Genomic DNA, 12,781 nt, shown 5'->3' with positions numbered 1-12,781 from the left:
ACCCACCTTCCTGTTGTCTTTAGCAGTGGTCCTGCCCCATCTTGCTGCATTCCATTTTGCCAGTAAGTAATGCCCTCACCTCTCTTCTACCACAACACTCTCCTTTATTGTGCTTGACTGACAATGAAAAGAAAACTAATGAGTAAGCTTTTCCAAATCTGGAAGGCTTAAACCTGGATAGAAGCATACAATTTCTGGGGATACAAATTTTTATATATTTTTAATTGATTTTTCCTTCAAACCCATGCCTTAGCAGATGATTGCTCAGTGTGTAATGAATGGGTCTTTAGTAATGCCATAAGAACAAGCATCTCACCAGCTTTGTGAGCTCTTGAGTCAATAAAATTGGACACAGCATCCCCTGTAACCAGTCTCCCTAGAGTTATGCAAAGGAAGGACAACAGAACCCAGGAGTGGGATGTGTAGAAAAAGCCAGGATGGGAAGAAGTAGCCCTGACTGAGGCTTGTAGCTTAAGCTTTCCCCCTGGGGGAGGCACACTGCTGAACAGGACTGTAGATGTGCCCCCTGTAGAACAGGAAAAATGGACCAGAGGACTTTTATTTTTCTCTTGGTTCTATAGATTATAAAGCACTGTGGCTATAATATCTACTATCTAAGCATAACAAGGCAACTGTAAATTTATTTCACTAAAATAGGTTTTGCATCTATTTAAAAATACTTCAAAAAAGAGAAACAATGGGCTGGGGATGTGGCTCAAGCGGTAGCGCGCTCGCCTGGCATGCGTGCGGCCCGGGTTCGATCCTCAGCACCACATACCAACAAAGATGTTGTGTCCGCCGAAAACTAAAAATAAATATTAAAAAATTCTCTCTCTCTCTCTCTCTCCTCTCTCTCTTTAAAAAAAAAAAAAAAGAGAAACCATTATCGAGGCAACTCATAACTTCAATTAATCTCTTACACATCAGCTCTTCACAGTCTGAGAGAATTGTTTCATCTTAGCCCTGGGGACCTAGTTTCAGAAAAGCCATCTGTTCACCCCAAAACCATGTGGAGTGATGGATGGAGGATATACTACACACACACACACACACACACACACACACACACACAGAAACAGAGAAACACACACACACACAATATTGCCACTGAAAGGTGGAGATGAAATTGGATGCACAGCTCTCCTGCTGGTAGGAGTGAACCAGTGGCTTTATTCCAGATCCTGCTGTGGAACTCACCACTGTTAAAGCCTAGAGACTCCAGCTTTGAAATAGCCTATTAATTCTGGCCTCCGTCTACCATGTGTTATTTGTCTCGTGGTTCTCATCAGTGAAATCTCTCTTGGAGCTTTGCCAGTGCTCTATGTGAGGGCATGGTGACCTTTACCTGGATGACAGCAGTCACAGTGACTGGCCTGTGACTTTAAGGAGTCGGGGCCCATCTCACATACTTGGTTTTTGCTCTGTTTCTTTATGCTTGGTCTCTAGGAAGGCCCCACTGACAGCAGATAAATGTAAATGTCTGAAGTAAACTGGATTTCCACCTCCATTCTCTCCCAATTTTCGTCTCCCTTTTACTCCTTCCAGATTTCTTTTTCTGAAGTGAATTTGGAATTGTGCTTTTATATATGTTTTACATATATATTTGTTTTAATTAGTTACACATGACAATACAATGATCTTGACATATCATACATTTGAATCACATGGGGTATAATTTCTCACTTTCCTGAGTCACGTCATGCAGTCACGTCTATACCTACAGTAATAATAAAGTCTATTTTATTCTGCTGTATATTTAGATCCTCTGAAACTCAAAGGGAGATCAGTAGAGTAGAGGAAAGGGACCAGGGGGAGGAAGGGAGGAAGGGAGGGAAAAGGGAAATCCTGGGGAATGATATTGGCAAATTATATCATTCTGGTATGTGCATGTAGGAAGATGTAACCAGGAATGCCACCATGGTGTAAAACTGTGATGCATCAGTGAGGAACTATGGAAGATAATTTAGAAGTGAGGACGGAGGTCCTCATGGCTGGAGGAAGAAGAAAGCTTGGCTTCATCTCCAGGAGGCAGTGAGAGCTTCGTCTGCAGCTCTAGCACCAGGGAAAGGTCTTTGGTAAGCTGCCATCTGTGCCTCACCAAGGGGAGCATGGACAGAGGTATTCTGTGCATGCAGAATGGCCTTCAGGGGAAGGCTGAGTCCTTGTTTGGTTGGACACTCTGTTCCGTAAGCATGCGGGAGCAGTTTTGCCCAGCAAACCCTGTGAAATGGGAACTTCATCTACAAACATTTTGGCAATGGATCAAAGTTTTTAAACAAAGACCAGTCCGTGTTTAGTTACAGTGCATTGGGCATTGGTAAGAGGCTAGCTGACTTAGTTTAGTGATGCGTTCTTTGGTTAGTGAACATTTCCCAGCCTTCCCAGCCTTGCTAATGGCTGAGGGCCCCTCCCTCCTGGCCTCCTCTCTCACATGCTGTGCTTAGGGTAGGGGGCTTACTGCATTGTGTGCTAGTTTGCTGAAGGGGAATTCACTTCACCACAAATGTGTGAACTTCACACTGGCTACCAGCAGGCTGGAGTGTTCAGAGCTGAGTGAGGAGTTGAATGAGGTTGTCATTTATCTTGAAAACCTGCTTTCAAGGGGAACAACTCATGACAGTGAAATCCATTACACATGGAGGCTGGAGGTGTGTGTTTGAATTCTCAGGCTCCAGATCTGATGGCAGCTGCAGGTATGGACATAGGCAGGAACACAGTCTGCCTTCAATCACATCAGCAGCCTCTAGAAGTGACAGGTGTGCATCATAAAATCCACTGGCAATCTTGCTTCACTCTGCAGACACAGCCTCACTTCATGACATTTTATTTTTAAATGGTTCAAGAATTCTTATTAATGTCAATCTCCTTAGTTACACCGGCATTCTAGCAGCAGCACTGTCTTTAACTAAAAATAACCACACAGGCTGTTTAAGTCCCTCTGCTCATCACTTGCCAGTACATCATGTTCATCGCCACTGAGTCCATTGCTGAACATCCACCATGGATCACATGGTGCAAACCTCTCCCCTCCTCCGAAGGAGGATATGTTCTCCAAGTATTTATGACATTAATACCCAACTGACATGGCTCAAATGAGGCTCAATGGTTTCCTCCCCTTTGAATCTGTAGTTCTCCCATTTAGGGCTAATACAGCTATCAATTTCATCAGAGGTGCAGCTCCCTGCCAGCCTTCTCTTTCACTCTTTACTCTATCACCCTAATGTGGCTGCCAGATCTCACCCATCACCTCAGAATTCAAGGCATCAGGAAGGAAAATGGCTGGGAGAGAAGGAGCATTCACCTGTTTCACTTTTAACCCAACTTCTTTTTTATAAAGCATGTTATTGAGTTCTGATTGACGTAAATAAGGCTGTACATCTTTCATGTGTGTACCTCAGTAGTTTGGAGATCCGAATGCACCTGTGAAGAAACCACACTACTATCAAGGCCATAAGCCCACCAGACTCTTCTCAGCTTCTTCCTACCTTGTTCTCCTCCTCCTCCTCCTTCTCTTCTTCCTCTTCCTCTTTCTCCTCCTCCTCTTTCTCTTTCTCTCTCTCCTTCTTCTGCCTTTGGTGAGAACACACAATATAAATTCTGCCTGGTTAGTAAAGCTTAAGCCTACAATGCTATATTCATGCCTAGGGGCACTAAACCATCAACTAGACCTCAGAACCTGTTGTCTTGCAAAACTTTAACTCTGCCTTTTAAATTTCCGAACCCATTTCCCTCCACACAGTCCCTGGCCACACCATTCTACTTTGGCTTCTGGGAGTTTAACAATAACATAGATTGCATAGCTTTTGCCTTTTTGTTTCGTGTTTCACTTAACATAATGTCTTTCAAGTCCATCCGTGTTGTCACAAATGACAGGAACTCCTTGATTTTAAAGGATGAATAAGATTCCATGGTCAGTAGATTGCACTCTTTATTCATCCACTGATGGATACTTTGTTTCCATATCCTGACTAGATTGCATACTGCCACACAGTGTCCAATATAGATTCTTCTAACCCTTGGGGAAAACAAAGCGGGACACCTACAGAAATTAATAATAGCAGGTCAAGGTTTCAGGTCTTAGTTCTAAGACTTTGATTCATTTTGAGTTGTTTTTTGTGTTTTGTGTCAATCAAATGTCCAGTTCCATTTCATGTGTGAATGTCAAGTTTTCTCAGCACCATTTACTGAGGAGACTATTGCTTCCCTGGTGTGTGCTCTTGATGTAACGGTGTTGAGCAGATGACTGTACATGTGTTGGCTTACTTCAGGGTTATATTTTCTACTCTAGTCTCTAGGTATCTCTTTTGATTCCAGTACTGTATTATTGTACATGTGTGAGGTTCACACAGGATGTTTGAATACACCTGCACCTAGGGAAATGATAATGATGGCCAAGCAAATCAGAGCAACCTTTATCACACAGTTGTGTGTGTGTGTGTGTATAATTACATAATTTATGCTCTCTCAACATATTTCACAAATGTGGTCCAATATAATGAATTAGGCTGCATATTAAATTGCTAAGCTTATTATGCATAACTGAAATGTTCTGGCCTCTGAGTTTCATCTTCCCATTCTCCCGACTAATCTCTGACAATGATCTTTATATTTTACATTTTTGTGCATTCAAGGTTTTCATTTTTTTCTTTTTGAGCCTATGTATAAGTGAGGTCAAGCATTCTGGCTTATTTCACATATAATGCACAATTAATTTATCCATGTTATTGAAAATATCAGTATCGCCTTAAAAATGCTGAACAATATTCCAATATGTGTGTGTGTGTGTGTGTGTGTGTGTATGATACATTCTATGTCCATGTGGCAATAGACAATGGGACTATTTAAATACGTTGGCTGTTGTAAGTAGTGCTGTGAACGTGAGTATTCAGATAACTTCACAAGCTGATTTCATTTCCTTTGGTGTGTGGTCAGGACAAGGGTCACTGGGTCATGAGGTGGATCTCTTCCTCATTGGTTTAAGAACCTCCATGTTGTTTTCTATGATGACTGTGCCAATGTGCATCTTGCCAACGGGGAACAAAGGATCCTTTTCTACCCTCATTAACACTTCTTTTTTGTTGGTAGTAGCCTTCCTGATGGGTGGGAGGTGACATCTCACTGTGGTTTTAATTAGCTTTTGCTTGGATAATAAGATATATTACATTATTGATAGTGACAGTTGGAGGATTCTTGTGCCTCAGGGACAAATTCCATCTGATCATGGTTTGCAAGGTTATAACTTGCTGCTGAATTCTGATTACTAGTATGTTTAAGATTGTTACTTTTGTGTCCATCAGAGATATTGACCTATAATCTCATTCCATCAGCCCTCTTCAGCCAGTCCTAAGAGTTGGAAAGTGGAACCGGAAAGGCTAAATGGCTGGAGGCTTCTATAGGTCCAGGGACAGTCAATGGCCTAGTGTCCCTTCAGATGGCATTTAGGACAAGGTCCTGGAGGCTTGCAAGGCTTAGGGCATGTACGAACCCAGTGACTCATCTGAGCACATTTAAGCAGAGTCCAGGTGGTTCCAAGTGACCCTTCTGTAGACCAGTGGAACCAGGGATAAATTCTGAAGCCAGACAGATGGCTTGAGTGAGCATCTGATATTTCTACTTCCAGCTCTTCTTGTTTATCCTGTTATATACCTTAAATGCCACTCCCAGAACCTCAGATTGGGGAGTTAGGGGCCCCCTCTTGAGGCACCTTAGTTTGGCCTTAATATCAGGGAAACTCTGTGAGAACAAGTAGGGCATTAGTAGTTGCCTCCCATCTGGAGTCTATGGTCCAGATTAGTATATTGTAATAAAGCCTTGGTTAGGTGGTCTAAATGCTGAAGGGTTTCCATTCTTGGATAATTTCCTGGAGCTTTTCATAACTGATGGCCTGATGGACTGCCTTTCTAAGTCCTGCCATGAGGCAAGTAATGAATTTGGTTTCTACTAATTACTCTTACAAATGAATTATAATACTAATTGAGGTCCCAATCAGGGACCGCTTTAGTGCCAATTGGATGGGTAAGGGAGGTATGATGTACCTTATCAGCGTAATTTCTAGCTTGTTCCCAAACTTGCTGGGCAGGAGAGTGTTAGACAAGATCATATGGATATCATGGGAGGTCAAATCATGATTGAGTCAGATATTGAAACTCTTTGATATGTCCTATACTTGACGTATAGGACGCAATATGCTATTCTATCTGTGAAAGGTCTGACAAAGAGAAATGCACATGAACCTGGATCACACCATCTACCCCAGCCACCTTGCATAGAGGACACAGAGATGAGGGTTGGGCAGGGGTAGCGGATGGAGGGACTCGGGGAAAAGTTGCTGCAGCAGCTTCATTAGAAAGGGAATTGTGGTATAGGGGGAGCTCATCCGCTGAGTTGAAGGAGGAGTCCTGGGTAGGGTATTCTATCCCTTTGGAAACAGGTGTAGGGGAGGTGAGAGCTTTAGAGGACTTGTGTGAAAGAGTAAGAGTTGCAGAGAGAAAGGGATTAGATAGGAGAAGTTCTGAACATATGATATCACTTTCCATTTTCCCAAATGCTCACAATATTTGAAAAGATCCCTGAAAATATTGGGTTCTAAACTGCCATTAAGTGACCATTTATAGTCATTATCCAAAGGATATTGAGGCCAGATCTGATTGTGCAAGTGGATAAGTTTTGGGGGTTTACATCTAGGGTGAGAGAGACCCTCGATTAGCCAGGAAGCAGCTTAGGGGACTATGGGAGGGAATGGATAAGGAGCCACCCATGGTGAGATATAAGATGTGAGTTTAGAGGTGGGGCATCCCCCAGTCTCTAGTATCATCTAGTTGAGAGGATGGTTACACTCAGGGGGCCATCACCACTGCTGGGTAAGCATCAGGGCAGGAGCCCATAGAGGCACTTGGGTGCCTAGCTGGGGCTACATAGTACAGGCAGAAGCTTGTAGAGGCTAACCCAAGGCCAAGAGGTAGTCTCACTAGGAACAACACCCAATCACCTTCCATAGTTTTTTCTCAAAACCCAGGACCCAAATAAAAGACTCTGTCAATACTAGGGATCAGCCGTAGCTGTGATAGCTGTGACTGGGGGTACTCTTGACCACATGGTAATCCTTGGAATGCCAGAGGTTCAATGGTCATTTCCTGGGACCTGTAGTTCTTTTAGGTCAACTGGAGACAGGGGTCTTACCTAGAATATCCAGTGGTGGGTGTGGAGAGGGCGTTCAGCAGAATGGAAGGCCTGGTCCCATGATGAAATTTGGATTGGGGCCCAGGGTCACTCAGTGTCCCTCTAAGAGGGGGAGCAGGCATACCAGGGAAACTTATCCCAGGTTTTTGGCACCAAAATGAAGGGAAAGCATGGAATGAGAGACTGGTAAGTGAGAAATGAAAGATGGAGATCAGGCAGAGAAAAGCATGAGAATTTATTTGTCAGAGATGACAAATAAAGGCCATCTCTCTATAGGAGAGAGAGGCAAAACAAGCTTGGGTTTTGAGACATTTACGGGGCAGGCTCAGGAATCAGAGCTAGACAGGTCCTAATGCAGGCAGTTAGGGGTTATGTTGGTTTGAGGGAGTGGTGAGGCTTGCTCAAACACACCCTTGGGTGGGAAAGTGAAACTTTTTCCTTAAAATGGCAGCTATCACTTAAGATGGCCATCCATATGCTAAGCAAGGACCTTATACTCAAGAGTAAATGGGAATTCCTATTCCTCCACATCCTCAGTGAAGGGGCAATGTAGGTATTGGGAGAAAATATTCTCCAATATTTGAATGACCTAGGATTAATATCCAGAATATTTAAGGAACCACAAAATACTAACAAGAACCAGAAAATACACAATGTATTTCACTAACACAGGAGAAAAAGACATGAATAGACACTCCTAAAAGAAGAAATACAAATAACCAAGAAATATATAAAAAATACTTGATAACATTAACCTATCAGGAGAATATAAATGAAAATGCAAGTATTCCACATCAGCCCAGTTAGAATGGCCATTATGAAAGAAAGAAAAATAACAAATGCTGACAAAGATGTGGAGGATTGTCGTGCTTTAAGGTTAAAGCTTAGAACTCTGAGGTCACTGGTCCTGACTGATGACATGTCTCTTTCATTACAGAATGGAAACAGTTGAAGTAAAACTCATTATTTATATGTAGCAGTGGGTGGAATAGTGTTCACTAAGCTTGGGAAGTCCATGATTTTGACATTTGTGATGGGTGGATTAGCAATGTTTGTGGCTCAGTCCATTATAATTTTTTGTATGCTTATTACTGTTTACAGCAGGAACTAGAAAGAGAAGTAGCAAAATCTGTACAAGAGCAATTTCACACCAATGGGGCAAATTCCATTTGGATTTGGCATTTTCAAATGAGAGAGACACAGGCATGGGCTCAGCTTTTGACTTCATGGGCAGTGAGGGTGAGGCCAAGGTGCTGCTGTAACAACAAAATCACTCCCATTTCACTCAACAAGGTGTCCTGCAGTGCCACCCGTGGGGCAATAACAATAAAGCTTCATTTATTTCAGAATAGAAGGGGTATTCAGAAACTCTCCCCACAGTGAAGTATTTTTGAGGTAGTAGATTTACACAAGGTATACAGGCATGGAAACCTCACTTTTGTACCCTGTAGGTATACACAATTCTTTAGTCACTGTTCATAAGAGAAAAAAGGAACAAAATTACAGGTTGTATAGGAGTTTCTTTTCATTTACATTTACTTCACACTTCAAGTGATTCATAAGTTCAAATGCCTTTAGAATAAACGTGGACAAAATTCCATAAGTTGGTTAACTCCTTAATACCTGATAAAATATATTTTACCACTCATATTCATCTTTAATCTCACAAGTATCAATGTTACTTTAAATTCTAAAAATCTCATATTTTTATCTGTTTCTCTTCTCTAAGTATTTTGTGCCTTGTCTTGGGGAAATGTTGCTTATACAATATGTCATCCTTGGATAATATGTTTAATTTAATTTTACAAAGTAAAAAAACACTTTTTTTTACTAAATAAGTTTTTCTTTTTAATAATCTTTTCACAAACTTTTAGTGCAGACATCTCTTTCTTCCCATGAACAGTAAAAAAGGAATAAGTAGGCTGGATTGTCACATTTATTTATTAATTTTTATAGCTAAATTTATTTTATAGCTAAATTTATAAAGCACAATCATAACATTTGCAGGTAAATGGATGACATTAGAGAAGATAATGCTAAGCGAAGTTAGTCAATCCCCAAAAAACAAATGCCGAATGTTTTCTCTGATATAAGGAGGCTGACTCACAGTGGGGTAGGGAGTGGGAGCATGGGAGGAATAGATGAATTCTGGATAGGGCAGAGGGGAGGGGAAGAGAGGGTTCAGGGGATTAGCAAGGATGGTGGAATGTGATGGTCATCATTATCCAAAGTACATATATGAAGACACAAATTGGGTGTCAACATACTTTATATACAAACAGAGATATGAAAAATTGTGGTATATATGTGTAATAAGGATTGTAATGCAAAACATAGTACATATATGAAGATATGAATTGGCATGAACATACTTTATATACAAAGATATGAAAAATTGTGCTTTATATGTATAATAAGGATTATAATGCATTCTGCTGTTGTGTATTTAAAAAATAAAATCAATTAAAAAAGATATTTTGCATGTTGTGTATAAATCTGAAAAAAAACCCACAATAAATAGAAGCTGCTTCCTTAGGACATTGCAATCCCATCCCTGTCCCTTCCTTTGTCTTGTGCTGTCAATAAATAAGTTTCCCAGTCCCAAATAATTATTAGAACCTCCTCTCTATTTGCCAGCTCCAACTATGATACAGGGGGCATTCCTACTCCAAGATATACAAATGTTTCCCAAGTACAATATGTTCACTGGGGAGGGATGGCCCACACCCCAGCACCCTGGGCCCTGCCTGGCCTACAGTTAGCCTCAACTGTCATAGGGCCCGAGAACCCTGCCCAGTGGCCCTGCCCAAGTTACTTCTAAGGATGGGAGTCCCCAGGAAAACCTGCACCCACTCTGTCCTCACTTAGCCTACAGTGACCCCAACTGTCTGAAGACCCATGAGAATGCTTCCCAGCTGAGCTGCCTGCCCCAAAGTGCCTCTAAGATGAGAGCCCTGTTGAATGGAGGACTGTCCCTGCCAGACTCTGACCCAGTCCTGCCTACAGTGAGTCCCATCTTTTTTTTAAAAAAAAGAGAGAGAGAGAATTTTTTTAATATTTATTTTTTTTAGTTTGCGGCGGACACAACATGTTTGTTTGTATGTGGTGGTGAGGATCAAACCCGGGCCGCATGCATGCCAGGCGAGCGCGCTAGCGCTTGAGCCACATCCCCAGCCCTGAGTCCCATGTTAAGGGCTATGGAAATGCTGCCCACGTTTCCTGCCCAAAAGAACCTCTGTGTAATGGGATGGAGCCCCCTAATGAAGGATGCTGGGTGAGGTCAAGGGGGCCACCAGAGAGCCCCTGCCCCTCTAGGGCTCTCTTTCTGGAAAAGAATCCAGAAATTAAGACTTAGCCCTAGCCAAGCTGGCAGAGGGTCTACACCTGTTTGTCCCCCATTATATAGGAATCTTATCTAGCTTCTCTAAGGGTAAAAGTTTGACTAGGAAGGAATGGTAGGGCCAGGATGGCAGGGAAAGTAGGGGGAAAAGTTCCTAGCCCCAATTCTCCAGGCTTCAATTGATAGTCTCTTACATGACCATTATCTTCACCTGGCCATCCTCATCTGCATGGTAGAAGAAAGAAAAGCAGGAGTTACTGTGCAGGCTGAGGAGTTCCTGGGGCTTCTAGATTTCATGTAGGAGTTGCATCATCTGCTGTGCATTGGGATTCTCAGGGGCAGAAGCTACCCTACCCTCTCTTTGTGCTGGCTCCATACTGCCTGTAAGGCTCACCTCTCTGTGGGGAGCTGCCCTAGATAAACATGCCTTTAAGTCCTGATGTCCCAGGATACTGAGCAATTATTGTGTTCTACAGTAACTAGGGTGTTACCCCAGCTCAGATAACAAGGTGTGGCTCCAGGTGTAGTTGTCACCAACTGGGGTTGAGTTACATTCACCTGTTCCTTCATAATCCTCTCCCTTCTGCCTTTTTTGGATAGAATGTTCTAAGAAACAGTGTCCTCCCAAATAAAAGCCCACTTCCAAATGTGCTTGTGCTCTCTCTCTCTCTCTCTCTCTCTCTCTCTCTCTCTCTCTCTCTCTCTCTCATCACCCTCTTGTGACCTTCTCTTACCCTGCTTTGGGGAGCCTGAGGCCAGAGATGGGGAAGCCATTGTGAAGCTCATATAAAAGGTACTGTTATTTTGCATCACCTCAAATTCACACAAGTGACTTTAGTTCAACTGCCAGAGCTGGATGGGAGCAGCAGTTGGTACCCAAACCAAGGGCACTTGGTGTGAATTTGGTGGGTTTCACTTGGATTGAGGGTGCTTTTAGAAATTTAGAGTAATGGAGATTGAGCTATGAAAGAAAACAGATTGCAAATGAAGAGAGAGGAACGTTAATCATAATATGGGGAATTCATCATCTTCAGAGAAGGAAATCTACTTAATGATCCTGGAAACTTTAACCAATCATAAGAGAAAACAGATCAAAAGAGCTGAGCTTGCTCAATTTCTAAAAACAGTCAACAATGTTTGTCTATGGTTCTATGAGGAGGATTCGCCTAATTACATACTTGGGAAAGACTATGTAGAAAACAGTTTGAAAGTTCCCTTTCTGCTAAACTACTTAGAAGTACAATAGAAAATATTCAGAACATCTGGACTGCCTTAGAAATGTGTCTTTTTGCTGACCAAGAGAAAATCATTGGTCCTTCCGAGGAATTATTGGAAGGGCTGCAAAATGCAATTAGGAGCCTAGAATAAGATGGACAGCCTAGCACAGCTCCCAGGGAATTTTTCCTGTCTGTAGCTGGACTAAGGACAGAATCAAGCTATACCAAACCAGTAGCTATTAAATCTCAGGTAGAAAGCCTTGGGGCAAAACCACAGTCTAATTCAATTGCAGCTGATTGGGACAGAGAGAATGATTCAGGAGCAAGTCAGGTATGGGCTTGCTGGTATGGGCATGGGCTAGAGAAGAAACTAGCCCAGATTGAGTTTCGGGAAGGGAAATTCAAGATGGAGGGGAAGAAACCACAAGGGAGATCCCAAAGAAGCCAAGCTTCAGGATTCCAAGGATTCTTAGTCCAAGGGAGAACGTGAGCTAGGTATGAGTTTTAGCAATCTGCAGTTGCAGATTGAATAGGAAAAAAGGAAATTTGGATAAGGCCACTCCCCTCAGGGAGAATGAGACTTAGCCTCTCCAACATGATGGTGGCCAGGCTCTCACTGCTTCAACAGACCTTCTAAGCCATGCTGGGGCAAGGGGAAGATGTTACAGGGTTTCAGCTTTTTAAAGTTTTTGAGCAGGTTAACAAACAAGATCAATGCATTCAGGTCATGCTGTGGTTTAACATATGCATGCACAGTGTTAAAAATTTAAAGGTGCAGAAAAATGCTTGTACTTATGCTCCTAATTCACCATTTGTTCAGAGTCTGATTGGATCCATTTGTAGTGAGCCATTGCCTCTATAATTGGATTATGGTAGCCAGAGTATACCTATCTGGAAGTGATTTTTTATGATGGAGATCAAACTGGACAGATTTATGCATGGAAAGGAGTTGCAGGCATGGTTTTGAGGCTCCTCTAGATATGTTAACTGGTAACAGATCATTTGCATATTTGGAACAGCAATTAAATTACAATTTAATTATGAT

This window comes from Urocitellus parryii, chromosome 14 (genome assembly GCF_045843805.1).
Source record: "Urocitellus parryii isolate mUroPar1 chromosome 14, mUroPar1.hap1, whole genome shotgun sequence".
In the NCBI taxonomy this organism is placed as follows: Eukaryota; Metazoa; Chordata; class Mammalia; order Rodentia; family Sciuridae; genus Urocitellus; species Urocitellus parryii.
Note: the sequence above shows the minus strand (reverse complement) of the source record.